This window comes from Triticum dicoccoides, chromosome 3B (genome assembly GCF_002162155.2).
Source record: "Triticum dicoccoides isolate Atlit2015 ecotype Zavitan chromosome 3B, WEW_v2.0, whole genome shotgun sequence".
Classification (NCBI taxonomy): domain Eukaryota; kingdom Viridiplantae; phylum Streptophyta; class Magnoliopsida; order Poales; family Poaceae; genus Triticum; species Triticum dicoccoides.
Genome location: NC_041385.1, coordinates 160,075,206 through 160,101,080, shown reverse-complemented (window position 1 = coordinate 160,101,080; position 25,875 = coordinate 160,075,206). Strand labels below are relative to the sequence as shown.

At 44.7% G+C, this 25,875-nt stretch overlaps 1 long non-coding RNA gene across 1 annotated transcript in view; it reads right to left on the bottom strand.

The window, feature by feature from the left end:
- Nucleotides 1-24,200: 24,200 nt before the first annotated feature.
- LOC119275331 overlaps nucleotides 24,201-25,875 on the bottom strand; it is a 4,336-nt gene continuing 2,661 nt past the window's right edge. Inside the window, exon 2 of the long non-coding RNA XR_005135625.1 lies at nucleotides 24,201-24,913. This is a non-coding gene — a long non-coding RNA (uncharacterized LOC119275331). The remainder of the gene's footprint in view (nucleotides 24,914-25,875) is intronic.

The window sequence follows — 25,875 nt, the reverse complement described above, 5'->3', positions numbered from 1 at the left end:
GCCCGAACGATGCTCGATGAGTACAAGACTCCACAGAAGTTCTGGCCTAAAGCCATTGATACTGCATGCCACGTCATCAACCGTGATTATCTTTACAAGCTTCTGAAGAAAACATCCTATGAACTCCTAACTAGTAAGAAGCCAAATGTAAGCTACTTTAGAGTATTTGGTGCTAAGTGCTAGATCAAGGATCCACATCACACTTCAAAATTTGCACCGAAAGCACATGAAGGTTTTATTCTTGGTTACGAAAAGGATTCGCACTCCTACAGAGTCTTCAACCTCTTTCACTATAAAGTGGTTGAAACTGTGGATGTGCGGTTCAATGAGACTAACGGCTTGCAAAGAGAGCACCTGCCAAATGTGCTAGATGAAGTACCTCCTAGTGAATCAAGCAAGCAAATGGGAATTGGAGAGATCATACCTTCTGAGGCTCAGACTGAAGAGGAACTTATCATTTCTGCTCCTAATCAACCTGAAGACAATGCTCAGCCTAAAGACAATCCCCCAAATGATGACATTGATCGGCAAGAGCTCGTCTTGTTCATCCTCGTGTTGCAAATGAAGTACAGATTGAGAAGATAATCGACAGCATCAATGCACCTGGTCCACTCACTCGTTCAAGAGCTACTCAAAGAGCAACACAGCTAACAAATTGTTGTGGGCATTTTGCATTCGTCTCAATCTCTGAACCCAAGAAAGTTGTTGAAGCCTTCATGGAACCTGAATGGATTCATGCCATGCAAGAAGAGCTTCAACAGTTCGAGCTGAACAATGTGTGGGAATTGGTCAAGCGTCCTGATCCTCGTAAGCACAATATCATTGGCACCAAATGGATATATCGCAACAAGCAAGATGAGCATGGTCAAGTTGTCAGAAACAAGGCTCGTCTAGTTGCTCAAGGATACACTCAAGTGGAAGGGATTGACTTTGATGAAACATTTGCTCTGGTGGCTAGGCTTGAAGCCATTCGCATACTGCTAGCCTATGCAAATCATCACAACATCCTTCTGTATCAAATGGATGTGAAGAGTGCCTTTCTCAATGGAAATATTGAAGAAGAAGTATATGTTGCACAACCTCCTGGCTTTGAAGATCCAAAACATCCTGATATGGTATACAAGATCAACAAGGCATTGTATGACCTCAAACAAGCCACTCGTGCTTGGTATGACACATCAAAGACTTCCTGAAGAGCAAAGGCTTAAAACCTGGTTCACTAGATCCTACACTCTTCACGAAGACATATGATGGTAAACTATTTGTGTGCCAAATCTATGTGGATGACATTATCTTCGGTTGCACCAACAAGAAATACAGTGATGAGTTTGGTCACATGATGCAAGAGCAATATCAGATGTCCATGATGGGCGAGCTGAAATTCTTCCTGGGTCTCCAAATCTGTCAGTAATGCAACGACATCTTCATATCTCAAGAAAAATATCTCAAAGATTGCCTGAAGAAGTTTGGAATGCAAGACTGCAAAGGGTACACGACGCCAATGCCAACCAAAAGTCATCTGGGTCCCGACGCCAATGGTAAAGAGTTTGATCAAAAGGTATACCGCTCCATGATTGGTTCTTTACTTTATTTATGTGCATCTAGGCCAGATATAATGCTTAGTGTTTACATGTGTGCCCGATTCCAAGCGGCACCAAACGAATCGCATCACTTAGCTGAGAAGCGAATTCTTCGATATTTGGCTTACACCCCAACACTAGGATTATGGTATCCAAAGAGCTCAGAGTTTGATCTAGTTGGATTCTCAGATGCTCATTATGCTGGTGACAAGGTTGATCGCAAGTCCATATCAGGCACATGTCACTTTCTGGGACGATCTCTTGTTGTTGGTCTTCAAAGAAGCAGAACTGTGTATCTCTCTCCACTGTTGAATCCAAATACATTGCTGCTGGATCTTGTTGTGCTCGGCTTCTCTGGATGAAGCAAACTTTCAAGGACTATGGCATCCACCTGAAGAATGTGCCACTCTACTGCGATAATGAAAGCGCCATCAAGATTGCCAACAACCCAGTTCAGCACTTGAAGACAAAGCACATTGAAATTCGTCATCACTTTCTCAGAGATCATGTCATGAAGGAAGATATTGATATCATTCACGTCAACATAGAAGAGCAATTGGCTGATATCTTCACAAAGCCCTTGGATGAGAAAAGGTTTTGCAAGTTGAGGTGTGAGCTAAATATCTTGGAATCCTCAAATGTCCTGTGATTGGACACACATCCTAACACTTATGCATTTTGAAGACTTAGATGTGCAACACATGAAGTAATGTATATCTTCAATCAATGAAGACATACACTCTAAGTGTGAATACATTAATGCGGAATTTGACTTCGGAGCGCCACGATAATTGTGCGCCGTGTCTGGATCTAATACTTCCTATATGGTGGGTAACACCACCACCAAACTTTTGTTTGAAGTGTTTCCCTTAGCATTATGATTGCAAAGTTTTCGTATTTGATTTGCCTTCATACTTGACTTATGTTCATATTTATCTTCATCCTGTTGATTTGGTCTCATACTGGTTATATACATATTTGTGTTCTGTCCTCTACAGCATTCACTTATAGCTATGATTTCTTGTTGAATCTTTTGATCTAAGTGAATGTGATCGGACCCAAACCTATCTATGCTTCTACCTCAACTCTACCCGTCCAAATCATATGCATTCTATTGAAAACTGTCGATTGTGTTCACTGAAACCTTGTCAATCTAACAAACATTTATATCTGTTTTTAATGCTATATCCTTATTACCTGAAAGTCAGAGAATTCGGAACGACCGCCCCGACAATCCAGGCGTGCGTGGAAACATGGAACAACTTCCAAGGTGTTGCATGCTTGCCACGTGCCCTTCAGATGTGAACTGCCAGGGGCACCTGCGTAATTGCAGTGCCGTCCCTTTCCTTATAAATACCCATCACATCACGATCAAAATCCTTCTTCCACCTCGCCACCTCCCGCAAACCCTAGCGCCACCGCTAGCTCTCGACGACGCCGACGACGAAGCGCTTAGCTGCCGCAACCTCACCGACGCCATCCTCACGTCGGCCGCGGACCTCGTCTTCTCCGCCGCTGCCGTAGGTGTCTTCCATCGCCAAGTTAGGGCATGGGAGATCGAACTGCTCGGCCTCCAACTTCGCTCTGTCTAGCAGTTCTTCGTGTGGTAATTAAAACCTAATTTTTACCGTCTTTTTGATCTGATAGATTCATCCTTCTTTACCAAAAGTGGTTTGTATACTTCCAAAGTTGAATCTATCCCGTTCTGCATCTCATATTATGCCTAGTCTGTTCACTTATGCTTCTCTACAAGTTAGATTCCTTACTTGTACTTATTCTTGGATTCGTACAAATCTGGAACCAACTCACAACAAATAAGTGAATGTCTTTGCGTTATGAGGTCAATGTCTTCAAACTGATTTATCTTTAAAATCTTCTGAGAATGCATATGACCTCTTCCCCTTCCCTCGCACCTCTAATGTTGTCACAGGTACATGTCCGTGGGAGAATACCTTGGTTCTCATAGTCTGCATTCATTTGCAGAATTCTTACAGAGTCATATAAATTCTCCTGAAGCCAGTTCTTGTCTGACCAGCCGTCGGAAGCCTTTGCTAGTTCTGAAGCCTTTCAGGTTAAGCTTCATGGCTACTGATAAGTCAGCAAGAAAGGGTGGCAGACAACACCGAGGAAATACATCCAAAGATTTGCCACCAGATCTGCACGAACTGTACAAGACAGACCCCGAAGAAACCTATGGTGAACGCAAGAATCGAATCCAATGGATTCAAAGATATTGGGCAGAGGAATGGTTCAAATACAGATTTTTCACTTCTGAGTATGCCGAGAAGAATGCCATCAAGCGACCCTGGGGAGATATACTATACAAAAATCTTCCTCCCAGGTCCAAAATGGCAGCCGGTGACGATGCTCTTGAGCAGCTAATTAAGAGCAAGCAAGAGGTGGAGATCTTCAATGATCTGCCCCTCTTCAATGTGAACATTCTGGATAACTTCATTGATGAGTGGTTTGACAACCCAAATCTCAGCTTTGATGATCTTCATCTCCCAATTGGCATCAGCGTCGCCTTCCAGGGCGCCATTGCTCCTGAGCTGGCGCTGGTTCAGAGAATTGTTGAACTGAAGAACAAAATGACTATGAGAAAGACCAGTTCAAGAAGCACGTGGCCAAGCTCAGTGTGGCTGATGTTCAAAACTTCAAGCTGATGCTGCATGACCTCAAGGAGGCATTTCGCAAGAAGCGTGAATAAGCCAAAGGTTCACACGAGCGAATGAAGAATCTAGCTGCCATGTGTGTTCAAGCTTACAATGAAGCTGAGAAGCTCAAGGCACTTGGGCGTACTGGCATAGACCCCAAGCTGGCTGCCAAGAAGAAGAAGCCTGCTGTGGCCCAAGCTGAAGCACCAAGGCGGGAAGAGCCTCACATTCTCTTCCCTGCCAGTATGACAGGCTCAAAGCCTAAGGTCCCCACAGTGGCTTCAGAATAGAAGAAAACCAGGGTAGCTGAAGCCGAAGCCAAAAAGCGCAAACTCAAGAACACCACTGTCGATGCCCCACCCACCAAGAAAAGAAAGACCAAGAAGAAAGATCGGGCTGCTCCCACAGAGCCCCTCGTTGTCGATCCCCTCTCTTTCGCTCGTCATGCATCCAAACACCAAGAGCGTCAGTTGATAGTTCATGAGCCTGCTTCCACAGAGGCTCTTGAAGCTGAAGAAGTTCCAGTTGTTGACCCCATCATGGCTGAAGACATTGGTCCCCAAGACAATGTAGTTGATGATGAAATCCTTCCTCAAATCGAGCACCAAACGGTATCATCGCCTGTTCTCACGAACAGCGAACTCATCAGTATTGGTCATCCTTTGACGCCAATCTCTTAGGATGCCTCATGGGCTGATCGCCCCCAACCAGCTACACCAAGTCAAGACTCACCGCAAACTCCCCCTCCTCAAGTCACCAATTCGGTGCTTGATGATGATGATGACTATGTGGTCCATCCCACTCCTACTCCAAAGGCGTCGCCCGCATTTCGCAGGCTTCGCAAAGGACCAAGGCCACAAGTCGCTCCATCGAGCGTTCCAGAAGGACAAGTGCAACCCAATGTGGCAGCACAGCCAGTGTTTCTTGAAGCCACTCCTACTGCTAATGTCTCTGCGTTTGAAGCCAATGCTGCTGAAGACATACCAGCTGCATCAACCAATGAAAATCAAGAACCCCATCAAGAATAAGAACGTGTTGCCACACCCCAACCAACCAAGAAGATGTTCTCGAGGAGAACGTGTCTGTGCCCGACCCTCCAGCTACTCAAGTGGAGGTTGAAAATCCTGAGGCGGCTACCAATAACCCTACTAACGCCAATGACGTTGTCATGGCTGAAGATAACTTGGTGCCTGCCATGAACACCGTGCATGAAGCCAATGATGCACCTGCACCAAATGTGCAGCCTGACGCCCTTGCTAATGCCACTGCTCCTGTACCGCCACCAAGGCCACACACTATTGAGCAAGCATTTTTTCAAGGCAAGCTTGTCACTGTCAGATGGCCAATTCTGATTCCTCCGCCTGCTCCCGGACCTTAGTTTGATTACCATGTGGAGCACAGGCCACAGGTTCAGAAGCCAAAACCACGGCTGCCAAGGTTTCCAGGTACTGCATCTGCACCATCATTCAATGTCAATGGCTTCATTGCACACAACACTTTCTTTGATAGCGCCAAGAACCCATATTCCAAGCCAAGGATATCATTTGATCGGTTCTGGAGTTATCAGTAGCGCAGCTATTACTCCTGTGTCCTATACAATCAAGGGCGCATATTTCCCCATATGCGTCTGGACTGCGAAGCCATTGCTGGCCTGCCTTGCTTAGAAGAAGCCCTCGACTGTTTCAGAGATGCAGGCCTTCTCCAGTTTGTGACAAATAAAGAGCATTGGAATGAAGATCTTCTACTGCAATTCTATGCAACTCTCCACATTCGCGGCTACAACAGGGATCTGAAGACATGGGTCCTTGACTGGATGACAGGAAATGTACACCATGAAACCAAAGCTCTTGATCTCATTGAGCTTACGGGCATGTCCACTCCAGGTGAACTATATGAACCTGGTTGTCAGCATCACCACAATGCATTGGAAAGCATCTTCCATAAGCCTGAGCCCAATATGAGCCAAATGCTGAGTATAATGAAGCCACTGCCGGAGGATGCTGAATATCCCAAGGAATTCTTTGTTGAAGACCTAGAGTATCTGCCCCGCACCATCTATCACATTATCAGGCGAACTTTATGGCCCATCAAAGGACATTCTTCCTCAGCAAAGCTTGAAGGCTCAATGAAGACATTGGTCTTCTATATTCTCAATGGCATCAGCTTCAATGCTCATGATTTCTTCATTCGCCAATTTGCTGCATCTGGCTTCGACATATTTGGTCTGAAATTCTATGCTCCATGGGTTATGCGTCTGATCAAGCTTCATTCTTCTGTTGACTATCAGCCCTCTGCTCGCAACCATCTCATATTCTTGCCAGAGGTTGATATGTCCGTCGAAGCCATATACCTAGAGCCTGCCAAAGAGGCAATTTATCTTCACAATGTCGATCATCAGAGTTTCTCTCAGCATGTTGAAGGAGTTCATGCTGCTACTCATGTTTATCTGCTGGCTGGCAATACTCGTCGTGCCCATACTGAAGCCACTGAAAGCACTATTGCTCCAAGGCCTTGGAAGAGATCTCGTGTGCTCAATGACCGAGAGCTTCTCATGGCCTTGCATCAAAAACATGATAAGCATCATTACTGGCTAGCGTCAGATGCAAAGCCTCTTCGTGGATATTAATCGCATTCGCAACCTTGCCACCAAGAATGCCTTTGTCACTCATGAAACCTGTCGGCGGTCTTGGAAGAGTTTGACATTGCTCAGTGCTGAAGTTGATCTTCAAGACGATGGCTTCACAGAGAGATTCAAGTTCGACACCACTCCTCCCAAGAATGTTGTCTTGCGTCGGACTCCATCACTCGAAGATTATGAGTACTCCTCCTCTGCGGCAACTGTTAATGCCAGAGTTCTTGATGATGCTGATGATGATACTTCACCACCTCCAACTTCGGCGCGTATCAACACTGCACCAAGTTCATCTGCACCACCAAACCTCAACGACAACCCTGCTGCCTCACCTACTCCTTATGGGAACGAGTAGAGACTATGTCTTCAAACCTTTTTGGTCCTTACTGACAAAAGGGGGGAGAAGCACATGTTGATAGTCTTCAAGCGGGTCCATATGGGTGGTTTCTATACTTTTGCCTAGTGTTTACAACTCTCGCTTTTGATACATTTGGTTCCTTGAGTTGTAACACTTAAACTTGATGGCCGTCTGCTACTTTTTTCTGTTATTCTGTGATGCGACGATAAATTCCGCATGTGCGATGATAAATCCCGCATGAAGTCATTCTGCAGACGTCCATTTTTCATTATGCATGTCATTATTCTTGTTATATCTGTTCATGCATGATGTATTGTCTTCATAAGGTGAAGAGGATCTCCACAAGTACAACCTGCCATGTGCATTTGCATTCCAACGCAAAACAATTATATGCACATCTTTAGGGGGAGCCTTTTTGCCACCTATGAAGACAATGTCTTAATCCTTTACAATTTCACATACTTTTATCCCCGTTGAAAACTTCAACCAGTTTGTCGTCAATCACCAAAAAGGGGGAGATTGTAAGTGCATCTAGTGCCACCCCTAGTTGGTTTTGGAGTATTGATGACAAACCTGGTTGAGGGACTAATGTGTTTGTGAGAATTGGAGGATAACACAGGTAGTAGTCCCTCATTGATTCGGTTTACCTACCAGACATGACCCCTAAAAATGTGTGAAGACATTGAAGATAATGGTGGTCTGTGAAGCTATTCACGTTGAAGACTATGACATGAGAAGACATCGTGTGAAGACTATGGAGTGCGAAGACTAAGTTGTTTCATTGTTTCCTTTTCTTCTTTGTTGAGTCATAGGAACCACCGCACTGTTAAGTGGGGTCCAAGTGAACAAAGTCAGAGTGACTGAAGTGATGCTCAACCAAATCCTATTTCTTCGAGTAAAGACAATGAGAGAAAATCTTATCCAGAGTCAGATGAGTCAGCTTTACTTGTAGCCTAAGTCAAGCTACCGCGTGTGTTTGAAATCTGACCGTTGGGACACGTGTCAGTTCCTTAGTGACCCAAGGTCATTTCGAACAAATCAGGTCAGGTTGCCCAGTGGCTATAAATAGCCCACCCCCTACACCATAAATTGGTGGCTCCTCTGAGTTAGTGCACGGCTTTTGTTGTTTGAGAGCAACCCACCTCTGAAGCATTTGAGAGAGAATCCTTGCGAGGACAAAGCCCAAACCACCCAGAGCCCAAAGAGTGTTTGGCATCACTGAAGTCTTTCTGTCCGCGTGATCTGAAGACTTGTTACACTTGAGGACTGTGAATCCTCCAGCCGGTTAGGCGTCTTGTTATGAGCATCCAAGAGTCATTGTGGATTGCCGGTGAACGAAGTCTGTGAAGGTTTGGAAGTCTACCTTGAAGACTTACCAGAGTAATTGGGCGGGGACTAGGTGTCCTTAGCTCAAGGGGAATAAGGTGAAGACACGATCTTCTGAGTTGAATCTCAGCCTCCCTAACCAGACGTACAGTTGTCACAGCAACTGGAACTGGTCGAACAAATCCCTATCCTCTCCAAGCTACTGGTTCTATCTCTCACTTCTCTTTACTTACTATTTGTCTTCGTGAAGTCATTGCCTTCTTGCATTATCTATTTGACTTCACTGTGTGACTACTTGTTCTGATTGGCTTCATACTATCTTCCATCCTAATCCTTACTACCTAGATGCTAATAGTCTTCATGCTTTCACTTCATTGAATACTTGATTATGGCTTGCCTAGTGTAGTCTACCTTCCGCTGCATCCGAATAGTGTCATTTCTATTGTTTGTCTTTGAAACTCCCATGTTTTGAAGACTTACATAAAATCGCCCATTCACCCCCCTCTAGTCGATAACTAGCTCTTTCACCATGCAAGCGAATAATTTCACGAAAGAACAAATCAACAACATTAACAGCATCATCGCTTTTATGACATGATATAAAGTGTGCCAATTTGGAGAATCTATCCACGACAACAAATATGCTACGCCTCCCCTTCTTTGTTCGAGGTAAACCTCAAACAAAGTCCATCGATATATAATCCCAAGGAACACTAGGTACATGCAAAGGCATATATAAACCATGAGGATTGAGTCGTGACTTAGCTTTTTGACATGTAGTGCAGCGAGCAACAAAACGCTCAACATCTCGTCTCATCTTTGGCCAAAAGAAATGTGTAGCAAGTATATCCTCTGTCTTCTTCATGCCAAAGTGTCCCATTAATCCTCCTCCATGCGCCTCCTGCAACAACAAAAGACGAATAGAGCTACCTGGAATGCATAGCTTGTTAGCACGAAACACAAATCCATCATTAACGATGAACTTGTTCCATGTTCTTCCTTCTTTACAATTCTGCAATACATCTTTAAAATTAGCATCATGCACATATTGATCTTTGATGGTCTCCAAACCAAATATTTTGAAGTCAAGTTGTGAAATCATAGTATAGCGATGAGACAATGCATCAGCAATAACATTTTCTTTACCCTTCTTGTGTTTAATGACATAAGGGAAAGTCTCAATGAATTAAACCCATTTAGCATGTCTACAATTCAGTTTGGCTTGACTTTTAATATGTTTCAAAGATTGATGATCAAAATGTATAACAAACTCTTTGGGCCATAAATAATGTTGCCATGTTTCTAAAGTACGAACAAGAGCATATAATTCTTTATCATAAGTAGAATAATTCAGACTAGGCCCACTCAATTTTTCAGAAAAGTATGCAACAGGTTTTCCATCTTGTAATAACACACCTCCTAATCCAATTCCACTAGCATCACATTCAAGCTCAAAAGTCATATTAAAATCAGGAAGTTAGAGTAAAGGAGCATGTGTCAACTTATCTTTCAATACCATGAAGGCTTCTTCCTGTGCGGTACCCCAAACAAAAGGCACATCTTTCTTTCTAAGCTCATTGAGAGGTGCAGAAATGGTGCTGAAATCTCTCACAAAACGCCCATCGAGGCCAAGAAAACTCCTCACTTGTGTGACCGTTTTGGGCTGCGGCCAACTCTCAATAGCTTCAATCTTGGCTTTATCAACTTCAATTCCCTGTGGAGTAACAACATAGCCAAGAAAAGATACTCAGTCGGTGCAAAAGGTGCACTTCTCAAGGTTACCAAACAAACGTGCATCACGTAGAGCAATAAAAACAGCATGTAAATGTTCCAAATATTCCTCCAAAGATCTACTATAAATCAGTATATCATCAAAATAGACTACCACAAATCGTCCAATGAAAGCACGTAAAACTTTGTTCATTAATCTCATGCAAGTACTAGGTGCATTAGTTAACCCAAAAGGCATGACTAACCACTCATATAATCCAAACTTAGTTTTAAATGTTGTTTTCCATTCATCCCCCAATTTCATACGAATTTGATGGTATCCACTATGCAAATCAACTTTGGAGAATATTGTAGAGCCACTCAATTCATCAAGCATATCATCTAGCCTAGGAATAGGATGACGATAACGAATAGTAATATTATTAATGCCTCTACAATCAACACACATACGTGATATACCATCCTTTTTTGGTACTAGAATAATAGGAACAACACATGGACTAAGGGATTCGCGTATATAACCTTTGTCGAGAAGCTCCTGTACTTGACGCATAATCTCCTTCGTCTCCTCTGGATTGGTACGGTATGGCGCACGGTTTGGCAGTGAAGCACCGGGAATTAAGTCAATCTGATGCTCAATCCCTCGAATAGGCAGTAATCCCAGTGGCACATCTTGTGGAAAGACGTCAGCGAACTCCTGCAAAATGTTAGTAATAGTAGGAGGCAAAGAGGAAGGCACGTCCTCGAATGAAAATAATGCCTCTTTGCACACAAAAGCATAGCAAACAGATTTGCTGAAATCTAGCTCATCAATATCAGATTTGGTGGCAAATAAACATGCACTTTTCAATTTAATTTCAGAAGCAACACTAGATGGTTTATTATTAGGATGCATTTGTTTCTCAAAATCTTTTGCCAGAATCTGATTTTCACTCTTATTTTTGTCATGTTTTGCTTTATTAGCTCTGTTAATATCATCTTTCAAAACAGGAGTCATAGGAAGCAAAGTAATATTTTTATCCTTATGAACAAGAGTATACTGATTGTTTCTACCATGGTGTACAATTTTTTTATCAAATTGCCATGGTCAACCAAGTAATAAGGAACATGCTTGCATGGGTACCACATCACAATCAACATAATCAGCATATGTAGAGATACTAAAATGCACACGAACAGCACGCGTTACCTTAACCTTGCCGCTGTTATTGAACCATTGGATATAGTAAGGATGTGGATGTGGTCTTGTGGTGAGAGATAACTTATCCACCATCTCCATGCTAGCCAAGTTGTTGCAGCTCCCTCCATCAATGATGATGCGAACAGAACGTTCCTTCACAACTCCCTTTGTATGGAACAAATTATGCCTCTGATTTTGCTCAGTTTGTGTGACCTGCACACTCAAAACACGCTGAGCAACTAAACATTCATACATGTCAGCATCTTCAGGAGCCATATATTGCGTCTCATGTTCAGAATCATCTCCACCGTGTTCTTCACTTGTAATAAGAGCCAAAGTCTCCTCATCATAGTCACTAGAGGATTCATACCCACCATTCTCGGTAGCAATCATCACACGCTGATATTTGTATTCTCGCGCATAATGTCCTCTTCCCTTACAACGACGACAAATAATATCACTTGTGTGCCCTGTTGATGCCATGGAAGAAGAAGAGCTCTGTGCAGGTCCGGCAGGTGTGCTCTTGGCAGATAGTGGTGGTTGTGCCTACTTTCTTGTATCACGGCTGTAGGTGGCACCTGATGGAGGTGCTGGTGCAGTGGAAGTAGAAGATGCACGCGGTGTCCATGATGAAGGTCGACCTGCAGAAAAGGTAGTTCGTGCCAATGCCTGTCGATCCTGCACTTCACGTTCAGCTTTACAAGCAAGGTGGAATAAACGAGTGATATTAGTATACTCCTTATACTCTAGAATGGTTTGAATCTCTCTATTTAATCCACCCATAAAATGTGCAAGCATAGCTTCATTCTCCTCAACAATACCACATCTAATCATGCCAATTTGTAATTCCTGATAATATTCTTCTACAGAATTTTTCCCTTGTCTTAAACGCTACAGTTTTTGAAGTAATTCACGTTGATAATATGGTGGAACCCAACGAGTACGCATAGCAGTTTTCAAAGCAGCCCAAGTAGCTGGAACAGGATATAATCTACAATGTTCAGACCACCATACACATGCAAAACTAGTGAAAGCACAAACAGCAGCAGCAACCCGTCTCTCCTCGGGATATTGTAAACATGTAAAACGTTGTTCAGTTTCTACTCCCAAGTAAGATATACATCAGGAATGTATCTACCCTCAAACGGTGGAATATTCAATTTCAGTTTAGGAATATGGTCATAATCTTGTACCTGAGGTGGTGGTGCAGGCCTACCGTTACGAATATATACCTAAGGTCGACCTGCTGGTGGTGGTGCTGGTGGCTGCACGTAGTTCTGATTTTGATCAACCTCATCCTCGTAATAGTCCTCCACCTCTGCAGGAGCAGCAGGAGCTACAGAAGCATCAACAGCAGTAGCAGCGGCACCAGAATTTTGTCCTAGCTTAATAGGAATACGCTGTGCTCGCCCTACTGTATCGCGGCGTGAAATTGGTGGTGGGAGACGTTTGAGTAATTCATCGAACTTGGCGTCAAACTTGGTGTCAATTGTCTTCTCATGTCATCCATCTTCTCCATTGCCTTTCCAAAGCTGGCCATCACGTCTTCCACCTGTTGACCCAACATTTGATGAAACTTATCATGAAGCTCCTTGTTCGTCATGTTCTGCCAGTCAATCTCGTCAGCTTGTGGTCCTGCCATAGTTAGCAACAATAGAAAGAGACAAGAATATGATCCTACATACTACTGGAAAATGGTGGTGGTGGGGTGTCACAAATCCGTCAAGCGAATCTCAAATTCTTACCAGTTCTTACCCAGTAGCAGGTGGTGATCGGCAACCGTTCTAGTCAAAACTCTTAAAGCATGGATAGAGAGATTACCAGGGAGAGTCGAATGTATGACGTAGATGTATGTGGAGCTGGGAAGACTTATAATATGGTAGCAAAAAGGGTCAGCAATAATCAATTAAGAGATGCAAAGTTTAATAAACGCTCAGCGGCGGTACTGTACTGGTCCTAGGCTAGACCGTGCTAGAGACGCGAGCCTAGAACACTAACAAAATTACGACGCAGCACGTAATCAAGGGAGGAGCATACTCTAAAAAAAGTTCTCTTTTTTTCACTTTTTTTTGCACTTTTTCCCCTCTTTTTTTTGCTCCGCAACAATTTCTTTTCGAAAAAGTCTACAAATGGCCTAAAAACTGCCTAGCCAGAATTTTTCAAACTTGAACTATTTTCTCTTTTTTTTGAAACTGGAACTATTTTTCTTGTATGGGTAGCACGGAAGTTGGGGAATCCGACTTGTTCATGACTTGTAGTATCGCGTGCTCTGGAACTCGAAGATAAAGAAACAAATACTGGACTCGGAATATGACTGGTGGCAGAGATGAATCTGGTGGAGCTCGCACTGGTGATGGTATATGACGGTGGTATATGTGGACTCGGATTGGTGGTGGTATATGGACTTGGATTGGTGGTGGTATATGGACTCGGATTGGTGGTGGTATATGGACTCTGATCGGTGGTAGTATATGGACTCAGAGAAGTAGCAGCTAAGCGGTGGTGGTATATGGACTCTGATCGGTGGTGGTATATGGACTCAGAGAAGTAGCGGATAAGCGGTGGTGGTATATGGCAGGGCGATGATGATGGTGCGGCGGCGGCGTGACGACTTGTGAACATAACTCGAAACTCTAAAGAACTAGACGCTAAGACCGGCAACTTGACACGATGAAGCAACCGCAAATTCAGAAAAGATTATGCAATGGTTCAGATTGGTTTGGATATGATGAACTAATCCTAAATTTTTTGGCTTTTTCGTGGACTGTAGGTATGAAGAACAGACTCGATCTAAACTATGAAAAACTATAAAATCTCACCAACCTAAAAATCTAATACCACTTGATAGAGGTAAAGGTGTCCCGTCTTTTGATGAGATGGTGATTGTCGTTTCGGAGGAGTAGACTTTAACGATCCGACTACGTACGTGCGAGGACGTCGCGCCTTAGGAATCGCTAAACCAACTCCGAGAGGTTATTGACCACGCCGGAGCACGATCAACCTGACCACGAGGGTCTATTTCCTGCGAGCAAACGAAGAACAAGCAAGAAACTGAGATTGCAATCTGGATATTGCGAATATAAGATGAAAGCTTTATTGATCAAGATGGGGTTCTGTGATGTCTTGGTCTGGTCGTTGAACACAAACAAAGTACACGAAGTTGTAGCTATGGCGAACTTTTAATCTAAACAAAACCCAAAGTCTAAACGACGCCCTAAGGGTTGTATATATGGAGGAAGAGGGGTGAATTTTGTGGCCCTTGAGGGAGGGGTCCGAAACCAACCCTAACTCTTGTTTCCCCACACATACGGACTCTACAAACAGCCTATAATCAAGTATTTCGAAAATACATGGGCCTGGCCCAATAATAAGGTGACGCAGCACCTAGAATAGACTCTGGACGAAAACTATGAAGTAGCATCTTGTATATTTCGTCCAAGGCTTCATGCACTCATTATGGTGGTCTCAACGTCCTGAAATCATGAGTTGTAACTCCGTTCTTGTTCCCCTTGCGCATGCCATCATCTCCGTGCTTGTTCTTGCTCCAATGTTCATCAAGCCAGGCCCGTCATTTGTGAGAAAAACAAATGTATCCAATTTAGGCAGCATCATATTCTCATGAATATTAGAATCATTACCAAGAAATGGAAGTACCTGGTAATTTAATTGGAATGCGCGAACTCTAGTAATTGGTCCAGTATATATAGCAGCAGGGGCTGTGGGTGTAATAATGGTATTGATGTCATCATCAAGGTATGTGTCCCTCCCCCTTCCACGCCTCCCCTATTTTTGATTGATCCACTTACTCGATCTGATGTCCATGTTGGTGGAATAGGAGATGAGAGGATGCGGAGCATAGGATCGGATATCGGAAATTGGGAAAAGGCGGAGGCTAGCCAGTTGCAATCTATTGTCCTTATCGTTAGGTCTCCCCCAGTCTTGATCCTCAAGAACAGGGACCTTGCACGATCTTACCTCGGGCGACACCGCTCAGGGCAGCTTGTCAGCATGCTTGCCGCATGCAGGCCGACTAAATCTGTGTCTCAGGCACGCTGTTGTCCAAGACAGCATACTCGCTTCGACCCTGCATCATTCAGGTATGTGAGGAGGAGAAATCAGGAGGACGAGTAGGAGAACGGCGATAATGTACATGTATGTATGTATTTTTTGCTTTATGATATCAAAAACAAATTACATACTATGCAAGGTCAATACTATAGATTGGTTCTCAAAGCCTTTTTTAGCTTGATCTGTTGCATCAGGCATCTATTGACTCCATGTTCATGTCAAGCTGACACTCTTCCCCCTAATTCTTCATGTTTTTTCACGATTACAAATTCAGTTACAACTTGGTTTGATCTGTTTTATCAGGCAAAACATGTTGTCCTCATTTGTGTGTAAAAACAATAAAGCTATACAGAATATGGACAATATGGGGGCAGAAAGCTCGAAGATGGCAAAAAGGGACCTTCAGGAGTTGTTTCAGTTGATGACAGTACTATCAACGAGCATTTATTTCATCCACAATAAAATTAGAGGATTAGTCCTGCCCTGTTTGTAAGTAGTTGTTTTATCAACTTGATGTTCTTGACTAAGATCATGGTAAGCTTTAGTTTAAAACCAAATTATTATTTAGGTTTTAATTATTTTTCTATTCAGAAACTGACTTACCTTGGTTTCATGACATTGTATTGGGTGTCTTGTTTTCCTTTGAAGTGTTGAGATGTCAAGTTTGTGGAGATCTTCATTGTTCCTTCTTTTCGGAAGCTCACACCGATGTAACATGATAGTTCTCTACCCTAACAATGTAATATTGCGCATCAAGATTATGCATTATGAAATTTGTATTTCTTACCTGTTTAGCTAGACGCGCCATTTTAAATTGAATTGTTTGTCCTGAGTTATCCATATCGATGGTTTGGTCAGATATTATTTTTGGTTTGTTAGCTACTTGTACATTTCTTACAGTGCCTTATTGGACTTGGAAGTAAGCACCAATAAGACAAAAATAATACACTGGTCTATATTCTTATCCTCTTCCAAGTCAAAAGTAATCAGTTTTAATAGACAATACCGTTCACTACCTGTTTCATAGTATGATATATATTATATGGATACATCTGCAAACCCAAATCAGGGTGGCTTTGGGATCTTGTCATCTCGTCGCATGAACATTCTCTCCTAACCCGATGGCTTTGGCGCATCGCCAATGGGGAGGGAGGTCTCTGGCTTACCATCATCCGCAATAAGTACCTTAGGGGCCAACCTCTTGCCTTCTGCCAGCGTTCGGGTGGCTCCCAGTTCTGGCAGTCGGTGATCCAGCTTATGCCCGTGCTCCGCATTGGCACGTCCATATCGGTTGGATCCGGGTCCTCGACCCTGTTCTGGTTCAACTATTGGTTAGGGGACTCCCCCCTGGCCGCGCGATTCCCAAAACTATTCGCCATCATGGTTGACCCTCGGGTCTCGGTCGAGACGGCCCTTATTGACTTAGGGCATCTTGCTTTCCGGCGCCCCTTCGGCCCCCTCGAGGTGGCTGCTTGGGATTCCCTCCTCCAGGACATCGCCCTTACGCCGATGGACGTCGAGGAGACCACGTACTCCCTCTCCTGGCGCCTTGAGCCGTCTGGCCGCTTCTCCACAAAGTCCTTGTATGCCGCCATCGCCCCCTCGGTGGCACCGGAGCCCTTTACCTGCTCTGGGACATTCGCCTCCCTCTGAAGATCAGGATTTTCTTATGGCAATGGATCCGCGGACGACTCCCCTCTGGGGTGGAAGTCCTCAAGCGTAATGGTCCGGGCGATGAGATTTGCCCCATCTATGGCACGATCGAGGATGCTAACCACATCTTCTTCTCATGCTACTCTGCCCAGTTCCTGTGGGCTTGCTTTCGCGAGACGGTCGATGGACAGTGTTGCAACACCAACTTCCCCGACCTACTTGCGGAGCTTAACGCTTCCCTTCCTCGCTTCCGCCATATTAGATGGTTGTGCGTTGGGGTCCTCGCCAGGACGCTTTGGACCATCCGCAATAAGCTTGTTATTCAGAAGTCCCTCTCCAACGCTCGACTGACGCGATCTTTAAAATGTGTGGCTACTTGCAGCTCTGGTGGCCGCTTAGCCGCCCCCAGGACCGGGACGTCATCACCAACCTCCTCGCCGACCTTCGCTCGATGGCTCTCCGCGTGGCGCGACTGCTGCCACCTCCTCCCCCAGAACCTGACTAGATGCTATGCGGGTGATGTGTGGAGTGTGCGTTTTGTGTTTAGGGTTTGTTGGTTGTGCCCTTAGCATTAACCCTTGTGTGATCTGTCTGATCCTGTGGACCTTCGTGTGCGTGTGTGTGTCGTGTTGAACCGTGTTTGGATTTGGATGCTTGGCTTGGGCGATTTGCTTTATAATATAAAGCGGGGTGAAAGCCTTTTTCGGTAAATAGCTTGTCACATGAAAGGATAGACAATACTATAACAATATCATGTACTTTTCATACTGTATTATATGTGAATAATATAGACAAATGGATACTGGATTTTATGTGAATAATATAGATGGTTTCCCATCAATTGAATGTTGTGTTGACATGTTTAGAATTAGAACTATAGGCACAATTATCATTTTCTAAGCTCCATGCTTGATGATTCTGTGAAAAGGAGGGGTGGGATTTGATTCAGTTTACTTGTCATACAAAATGTTCACCTTTGAGTTAAGGCACAATTTCCTACTGCTAGCCAATTTAACTCAGAGCATGTCGTTCCGTAAATTACGCATTGTGAATTTGATCACCAAATATTGTTTTTCTGGCTGCCAGCAAAAACATTTGTTCATCATTATTCAAGCATACTAATTTAAAAATATTTCAGACAAATCTTTGGCTGGATGGATATCCGGCTGCAAAGCAGTGAAATTTCTTACGTTACCAAGCAAGAAATTGCTTAGTAGTTCCCTGTAGTTTATAAGATACACTATATGTTTATATGAAAAATTAGTCAAACTTAACCTCCTATGTTGCTAACCAATATATGCTAGTTTACAAAAATTTAACTTTCAATGTTGCTTGTTTGTATATAATACTACATAAACACCTATCATTTATTGCCAAAATAGACGGGTGCGGCAACGCGTGCCACCGATGATCTAGTGTGAGAAATAGAGTGATTCATCGAGTAACTTGCTCGGCTCAGCTTAACTCAATTACAGACATATAATTCGAGTCAGAAAATGGACAGAGAGAGATAATGTTAACAGCCTCCGACCGGTCTACACCATCCAAATCAACATGTAAAGTAGCCCAATTAGAATTTCGAGTTCTAGATCTTCACTCCAATCTAAATCTGTAAATTATGGCAGCGAAAAAAGGGACACGGGGACACAAAGTGAACACTGTTAGCTGGATGTCGGCTATGATTGCTTGGTTGATATATGTGGTTGTTGTTAAACTTCAGATAATCAAGTCTGCCGCATGTATCCAATGCACCGTACGTATCCAACGGGCTGTACTCAAGCGGACTTGTAGCGTATCTCAGCAGGAGTCTTCGGTTAGAGGCTAGGAGATGTTTATCTTTTGTAACCATAATTCTATCTCCTCCTAGCTTGATTCCCAGGTTGTAATTCTAACTGTATGCGTTATGAGGACTCGCACCCCTGCCTATAATACATGCAGCATCCCCTCGATACGAGGTAAGACGTTTTCCGCTTTGTACATGGTAGTCAGAGCTTTTCCTTTTCCCATCTAGAGCTTCTGTCGAACCCATCCACCCAAGCCATGTCTTCCTCCGGCTCCTTCTCGCCTAGCCTCAACAACCAGGTCACAGAGAAGTTATCATGCACGAACTACATGTTGTGGCGCACGCAAATCACACCTAAGCTGCGCGGTGCCGGCGTCTTCGGCTACATCGACGGCACCAACCCAGAGCCGGTCAAGCTCCTCGTCACCACCAAGGATAACAAGGAGACTACATCGCCCAACCCTCTCCACCCTATATGGGTACGGGAGGATCAGCAGGTCCTTGGCTACCTGCTGAACAACCTCACAAAAGAGGTCCTGGTCACGGTGACCACGGTCACCACGGCGGGCGCGCTCTAGACGATGCTCGCGGTCATGTTCTCGTCACAGTCAGCGAGTCGCATCAACAACATCCGCACCTCCCTCATCAACGCGCAGAAGGGAAACCTCTCGGTGGCCTCCTACTTCGCCGCTATGCGTGGCTATGCCGATGAGCTGGCCGCGGCGGGCAAGCCGATCCAGGACGATGAGCTCATCTCATACATCATCCATGGGTTGGAGGCGGGCTATCAACCTATGGTGTCGGCTCTCGACGCCCGAGTCACTCCTGCGACCCTCGACGAGCTCTTCACCATGTTGTCCAACTTCGACCAGCGCATGGCCCAGTTCCAAGGATCCGGTGGCTTCAAATTGTCTGGAAACATGGCGGCGCGCGGATGGGGTGGTGGATTCTGCTCGCGTGGCCCTCATCGCTACAAGGGGGGGGGGTAATCTGGCAGCGGCGGCAATGACCGCGGCCACTCTCCTCCGTGCTCGGGCAGCCGAGGCCGCGGGCGTGGGTGCGGTGGTGGCAACCGGACGCGTCCAGAAACCCCAAGGTGCTAGATCTGCGGAAAGCCCGGCCACACCGCCAAAGATTGCTGGTACAGGTACGATGATGATGTTGATTCTCAAGACGATGACAAGCTAGCTGCTGCCGCTGATGGTTCCTACGGTATTGACACCAATTGGTACGTCGATAGCGGAGCCACAAACCACATCACAAACGAGCTTGAGAAAGTCACCATGAAAGAAAAATACCGCGGCAAAGATCAAATTCATACTGCCAGCGGAGAAGGTATGGGTATAAGTCACATTGGTCACTCTATATTTCGTACCCCTAGTCGCAACCTACACATTAAGAAAATTTTCCATGTTCCTAGTGCCCACAAAAATCTTCTTTCTATCCATAGAATTGCCTTCGATAATAATGTCTTTCTTGAATTTCATCACTTTTTCTTTTTGATCAAGGATCAGGCAACGAGGACAATTCTCTATCGAGGTAGATGTGTTCGAGGGCTCTACCCATTGATTCCGGAGTTTAGAAGATTCAATAAACAAGCTTGTGGTGCTATCAAGCTTTCGTCTATACGACGGCATGATCGTTTAGGACATGCCTCTTTTTCTTTAGTAGAAAAGTTGCTTAGAAAAAATAAGCTCATGTTTGTTGGTGAGCGTCATGTTGAAACTATTTGTGATTCATGTCAACGTGCTAAAAGTCATCAATTGTCATATCCTATTTCCACTAGTGTCTCTACCAAACCATTGCAACTCATTTTTTCTGATGTTTGGGGTCCAGCCCCTACCTCTGTTGGTAGACATACTTATTACGTCAGTTTTATTGATGACTACAGTAAATTCTCTTGGATCTATCTCCTCAAACGGAGATCCGATGTGTTTCAAGTTTTCCAAAACTTTCAAGCACTTGTTGAACGAAAGTTTGATAGCAAAAATCGATGTCCAATCGTACTGGGGAGGGGAATACGAAAAGTTAAATTCCTTCTTCCAAAATCTTGGCATTTCGCACCACGTGTCATGCCCGCATGCTCACCAACAAAACGGCTCCGCCGAACGCAAGCACATGCACATTGTCGAGGTTGGCCTTGCCCTCTTGGCAGGCGCATCCATGCCTCTCAAGTTTTGGGACGAAGCTTTTCTCATAGCTGTTCATATCATCAACATGCTACCTAGTTGTGTCATTCACAATGAAACTCCAGTAGAACGACTCCTTCACACTAAACCAGACTATAAGTCTCTCCGTGTCTTTGGGTGTGCATGTTGGCCGAACCTTCGTCCCTACAACAATCGCAAACTCATGTTTCGCTCAAAACAGTGTGTTTTCATAGGGTATAGTGCACAACATAAAGGGGTCAAGCGTTTAGATGTCTCCACTGGCCGTGTCTACATGTCACGTGATGTAGTCTTTGATGAAACCAAATTTCCGTTCACCGATCTCCATCCCAATGCTGGTGCACTCCTACGAAAAGAAATCCTTCTTTTGCCTCCTCGTCTCACTGTTTTGATCAAGGGGGACCTAATATAGATGATTTATTGTTGACTAACCCATCTAATGATGTGCATGAGTTTTGTGTTGATGAAACAGAAGAAATCCATGCCAAAACTGAAGAAAACGGAGCTAAAACAGTGCCATATTCCATGTGTTTCACCAGGGGAGACAACTCGCCCTCGGGATCCGCCTGGCCGCAGCGGATCGGATCCACTTCGGGATCGCCTCCTGATCCCGCGTCAGGTGCACGCGCCTCGGGACCGCCCCCTGCTACCGAGGCAGGCACAGGCGCGTGCGCCGTGCCCCCTCCAGATCCACATGTCGGTCCCGCTGGGGCCACGCCCGCTCAGGCACGCGACGCCCCACACCAATCAGGCGGTACGAGATACGCCCGCGAGCCCGTGACGTACACGCGGCGCGATGGCACGCGACGGGCCAGGGAGGGCGCGACTGGCGTGACCAACGCCCCAATCCAGGCGGATGCGCCATCATCACGCAATGATGGGCTGCATGCACATGCAGATGCCGCACCGCGATCCTCTGTGGTCATTCTAGGCGCTCCACTTCAGCAAACAGCCCTCGGGATTAGATGCCACACAGGAGCAGTCCGGTGGATCCTTTGTGTCTGATCCGGCTGTGTCTCAATAGCGCCGTACACGTCTGCAACAAGGGGTAATTCAGCCTATTAATTACAAGCATATAACCAAGTATGGCATGGTTTGCTCCACAGGTGAACCAGGTGAGCCTAACACTCTTGAAGCGGCACTGTGTGATGAGAAGTGGAAGAAAGCTATGCATGAAGAATATATGGCATTGAAAAGGAACAAAACATGGCACTTGGTTCCCCCACAACAAGGTAAAAACTTGATTGATTGCAAGTGGGTTTTCAGGATTAAGAGGAAAGCTGATGGAACCATTGATCGATATAAGGCTAGACTAGTTGCAAAGGGTTTTAAACAGAGATATGGCATAGACTATGAGGACATCTTCAGTCCAGTGGTAAAGGCAGCCACTATTCGTCTTGTCCTGTCTATTGCAGTCTCTGGAGGATGGAGTCTCAGACAGCTCGACGTTCAGAATGCGTTTCTCCATGGCGTTCTGGAAGAGGAAGTGTATATGAAACAGCCTCCTGGGTTTGAGAGTAAGAATGCTCCTTCTCATGTGTGTAAACTCGATAAAGCACTATATGGTTTGAAGCAAGCTCCAAGGGCGTGGTATGCACGCCTCTGTCATAAAATGCAAGCACTAGGTTTTGTTCCTTCCAAGTCTGACACGTCATTGTTCATCTACAATAAGTCCAACACATGCATATTCGTTCTTATATATGTTGATGATATTATTGTGACTAGCTCGTCTGACGAAGCAATCACAGGACTTCTCAAGGACTTGAGTATAGACTTTGCTCTGAAGGATCTTGGTGACTTGCACTGCTTTCTTGGGATTGAGGTGAAGAAACACAAGGATGGACTTCTCTCTCAAGAAAAATATGCAACTGACCTGGTTAGGAAGCTGGATTGCAGGGATGTAAACCCTCACTTACTCCATTATCTAGCTCAGAAAAGTTATCTCTTGCAGAAGGTGAGCTTTTGAGTAAAGAGGACAGCACTAAATACAGAAGTCTGGTAGGAGCCCTTCAGTATCTCACACTTACCAGGCCTGATATTTCTTTTGCTGTCAACAAGGTCTGCCAGTTTCTTCATGCACCCATCAATGTTCATTTGACAGCTGCAAAATGTATAGTTCGATATGTTAAGCATACCTTGAGTCTGGGACTGAACTTCAGCAAATCTCCATTCACTCTTGTCAGTGCTTTTTCTGATTCTGACTGGGCAGGTTGTCTGGATGACAGACGTTCCACTAGTGGCTTTGTAGTGTTCTATGGACCAAATTTGATATCATGGTGTGCACGTAAGCAGGCTACTGTATCCAGGTCAAGCATAGAGGATGAGTACAAAGCAATGGCAAATGCCACAACAGAGATAATATGGGTTCAGTCCATGCTGAAGGAACTTGGCATACAAAGCAAGCAGGCTCCTTGTCTGTGGTATGACAATCTTGGTGCCACGTATCTCTCTACAAATCCAATGTTCCATGCCAGGACAAAACATATTGAGATAGATTTTCATTTTGTCAGAGAAAGGGTTGCTCATAAGCAACTTGACATTCGCTTTGTGCATTCCAGAGATCAACTTGCAGATGGATTTACAAAGCCTTTGCCTACAAGAAGTTTCGAAGACTTTAAGCATAATCGCAACTTGATTAAGTTGTGATTAAGGGAGGGTGTTAAACTTCAGATAATCAAGTCTGTCACATGTATCCAATGCACCGTAAGTATCCAACGGGCTGTACTCGGGCGGACTTGTAGCGTATCTCAGCAGGAGTCTTCTGTTAGAGGCTAGGAGATGTTTATCTCAGCAGGAGTCTTCTGTTAGAGGCTAGGAGATGTTTATCTTCTGTAACCATAATTCTATCTCCTCCTAGCTTGATTCCCAAGTTGTAATCCTAACTGTATGCGTTATCAGGACTCGCACCCCTGCCTATAATACATGCAGCGTCCCCTCGATACGAGGTAAGGCGTTTTCCGCTTCGTACAGTTGTTCCCTCCAGAGATAAAGGACTCAGCAGCAAAATTTGAATCAGTACAGGCGAATGGGACTGTCTGTCTTCAGTATAAGAACACAGCATGAGACATTTCCAGAAAAGAAACAACATGATATTTTTTGTCCTTTAAACAAAAAAGAGTTACACGACGAGCGCAATCTGAGTAATACCCAGCAATGATTACATTGGCAATCCTATTCCCGATCCTAAGAGCTAATTGATAGATGGACGCTGCTACACAGCGCCCGCGCGCTACGCGGGCGTATCTCGCGGCCGGCAATTAAGGAAAGTGCCCTGTCGGTCCCCCACCCCATGTGCTAAAGAAGGCAAGTCCAGCTTCCCCATCTTGTTGCCACGTCCTGACAACCAGCCATCCTTTCCCTCACGTGATCCTCCCCTCCATCCAGCACAGAAAATCCTACGCCCACCAGCCAGATCCCCCGTACAACTCCTTCCCCAGCCACCGCTGGACGCAATGGCCTAGCGTTGTGGAGCTCTCCTCCCACAGCGAAAAAACAGAGTAAAATAGAGACGAAAACAAGGCAAAAGATCATGGGGAAATTCTGAAAACGTAATTGTATCTGCAACTCTTCATGCTGATCAGGCAAAATTTCTGGTGAATATTGGGCAAAAATATTGGCAGAGCTGGGCAAGTTTCTCCCAGTGAAAAACAGCAAAGGTAAAAGTGTTGTTCCAATTATTTTGGCCATGAACTTGCATCCCCGTGCCTTGTAGAACTGGATGGTAGATAAAAGTTGCTGAATCTTGAATTCTATCTTCTCTATTGTCTTGCACCTTTGTTTCTGCTAAAAAGAAGAGAAAAGAAGCAGAGTTATTTGTGTTAGTAATCTGTGTATAGTAAAAGCTGGTCAATAATTTATTTGTAGTTGCTTACAGAAAAAGAAAAACTTGTAGTAAAGTCTAGTTGCTTAGAAAAACACAAAAAGTAGCCAGGCGAAAAAAGCCTGAAAACTAGTAGTAGAAAAAATTCATGCAACCCTGTAAAAGCTGCTCACTGAGTTTGGTTTGATTTTGGTGATTTCTGAAATCCTGTAAAGCAATTACACGTCAGGTACAAGCCTTTCAGGTTCAGGATGTGCTTCCTCAAACCAATTATAGCAGCAAAAAAAGAGTAAACTATGACTCTCCTGCAATGTAGAAATCACGGTACTTGTACTGCGGAAACCTCTCCAGGCAATTCACAATGAAATTGTATGAATCATGAGGTTCTGCAGTAGGTGGACAAACAGTATAACAGAATCACAACCTCTTTAGTCTTTGCCTATATGAATACTTCACACTATCTACATACTCCTATTATTTACTAGGATGCCAATGGCAAGGTTGAAAGAGGAGGCAACATCATACCAAAGGATTTTCTTGGAAATTAAATCCACCATAGTACTGACAGCCTTCCATGCCAACGTAAAAATGAAAAGAAAAAAGCCTTCTCGGCTGAGGTTGATTTCCGATTGGGTGTGGGGGTCCCGTGTGGGCGACTAGGTCTACTGGTTAGGCGACCTAGCACGCCGGGGTTAGGCGAGTTGGTATTGCCGGCTTAGGCTATTTCCGAGAGGTGTGGGGAGTGCGTGTGGGCGACTAGGTCGACTGGTTAGGCGACCTAGCACGTCGTGGGTAGGCGAGTTGGTATTGCCAGCTTAGGCGATTTTGGGGGGCTGTGTGTGGGCGACTACGTCGACTGGGTAGGCGACATAGCAGGCTGGGGGAGGCGAGTTGGTATTGCCGACTTAGGCTATTTCCGAGA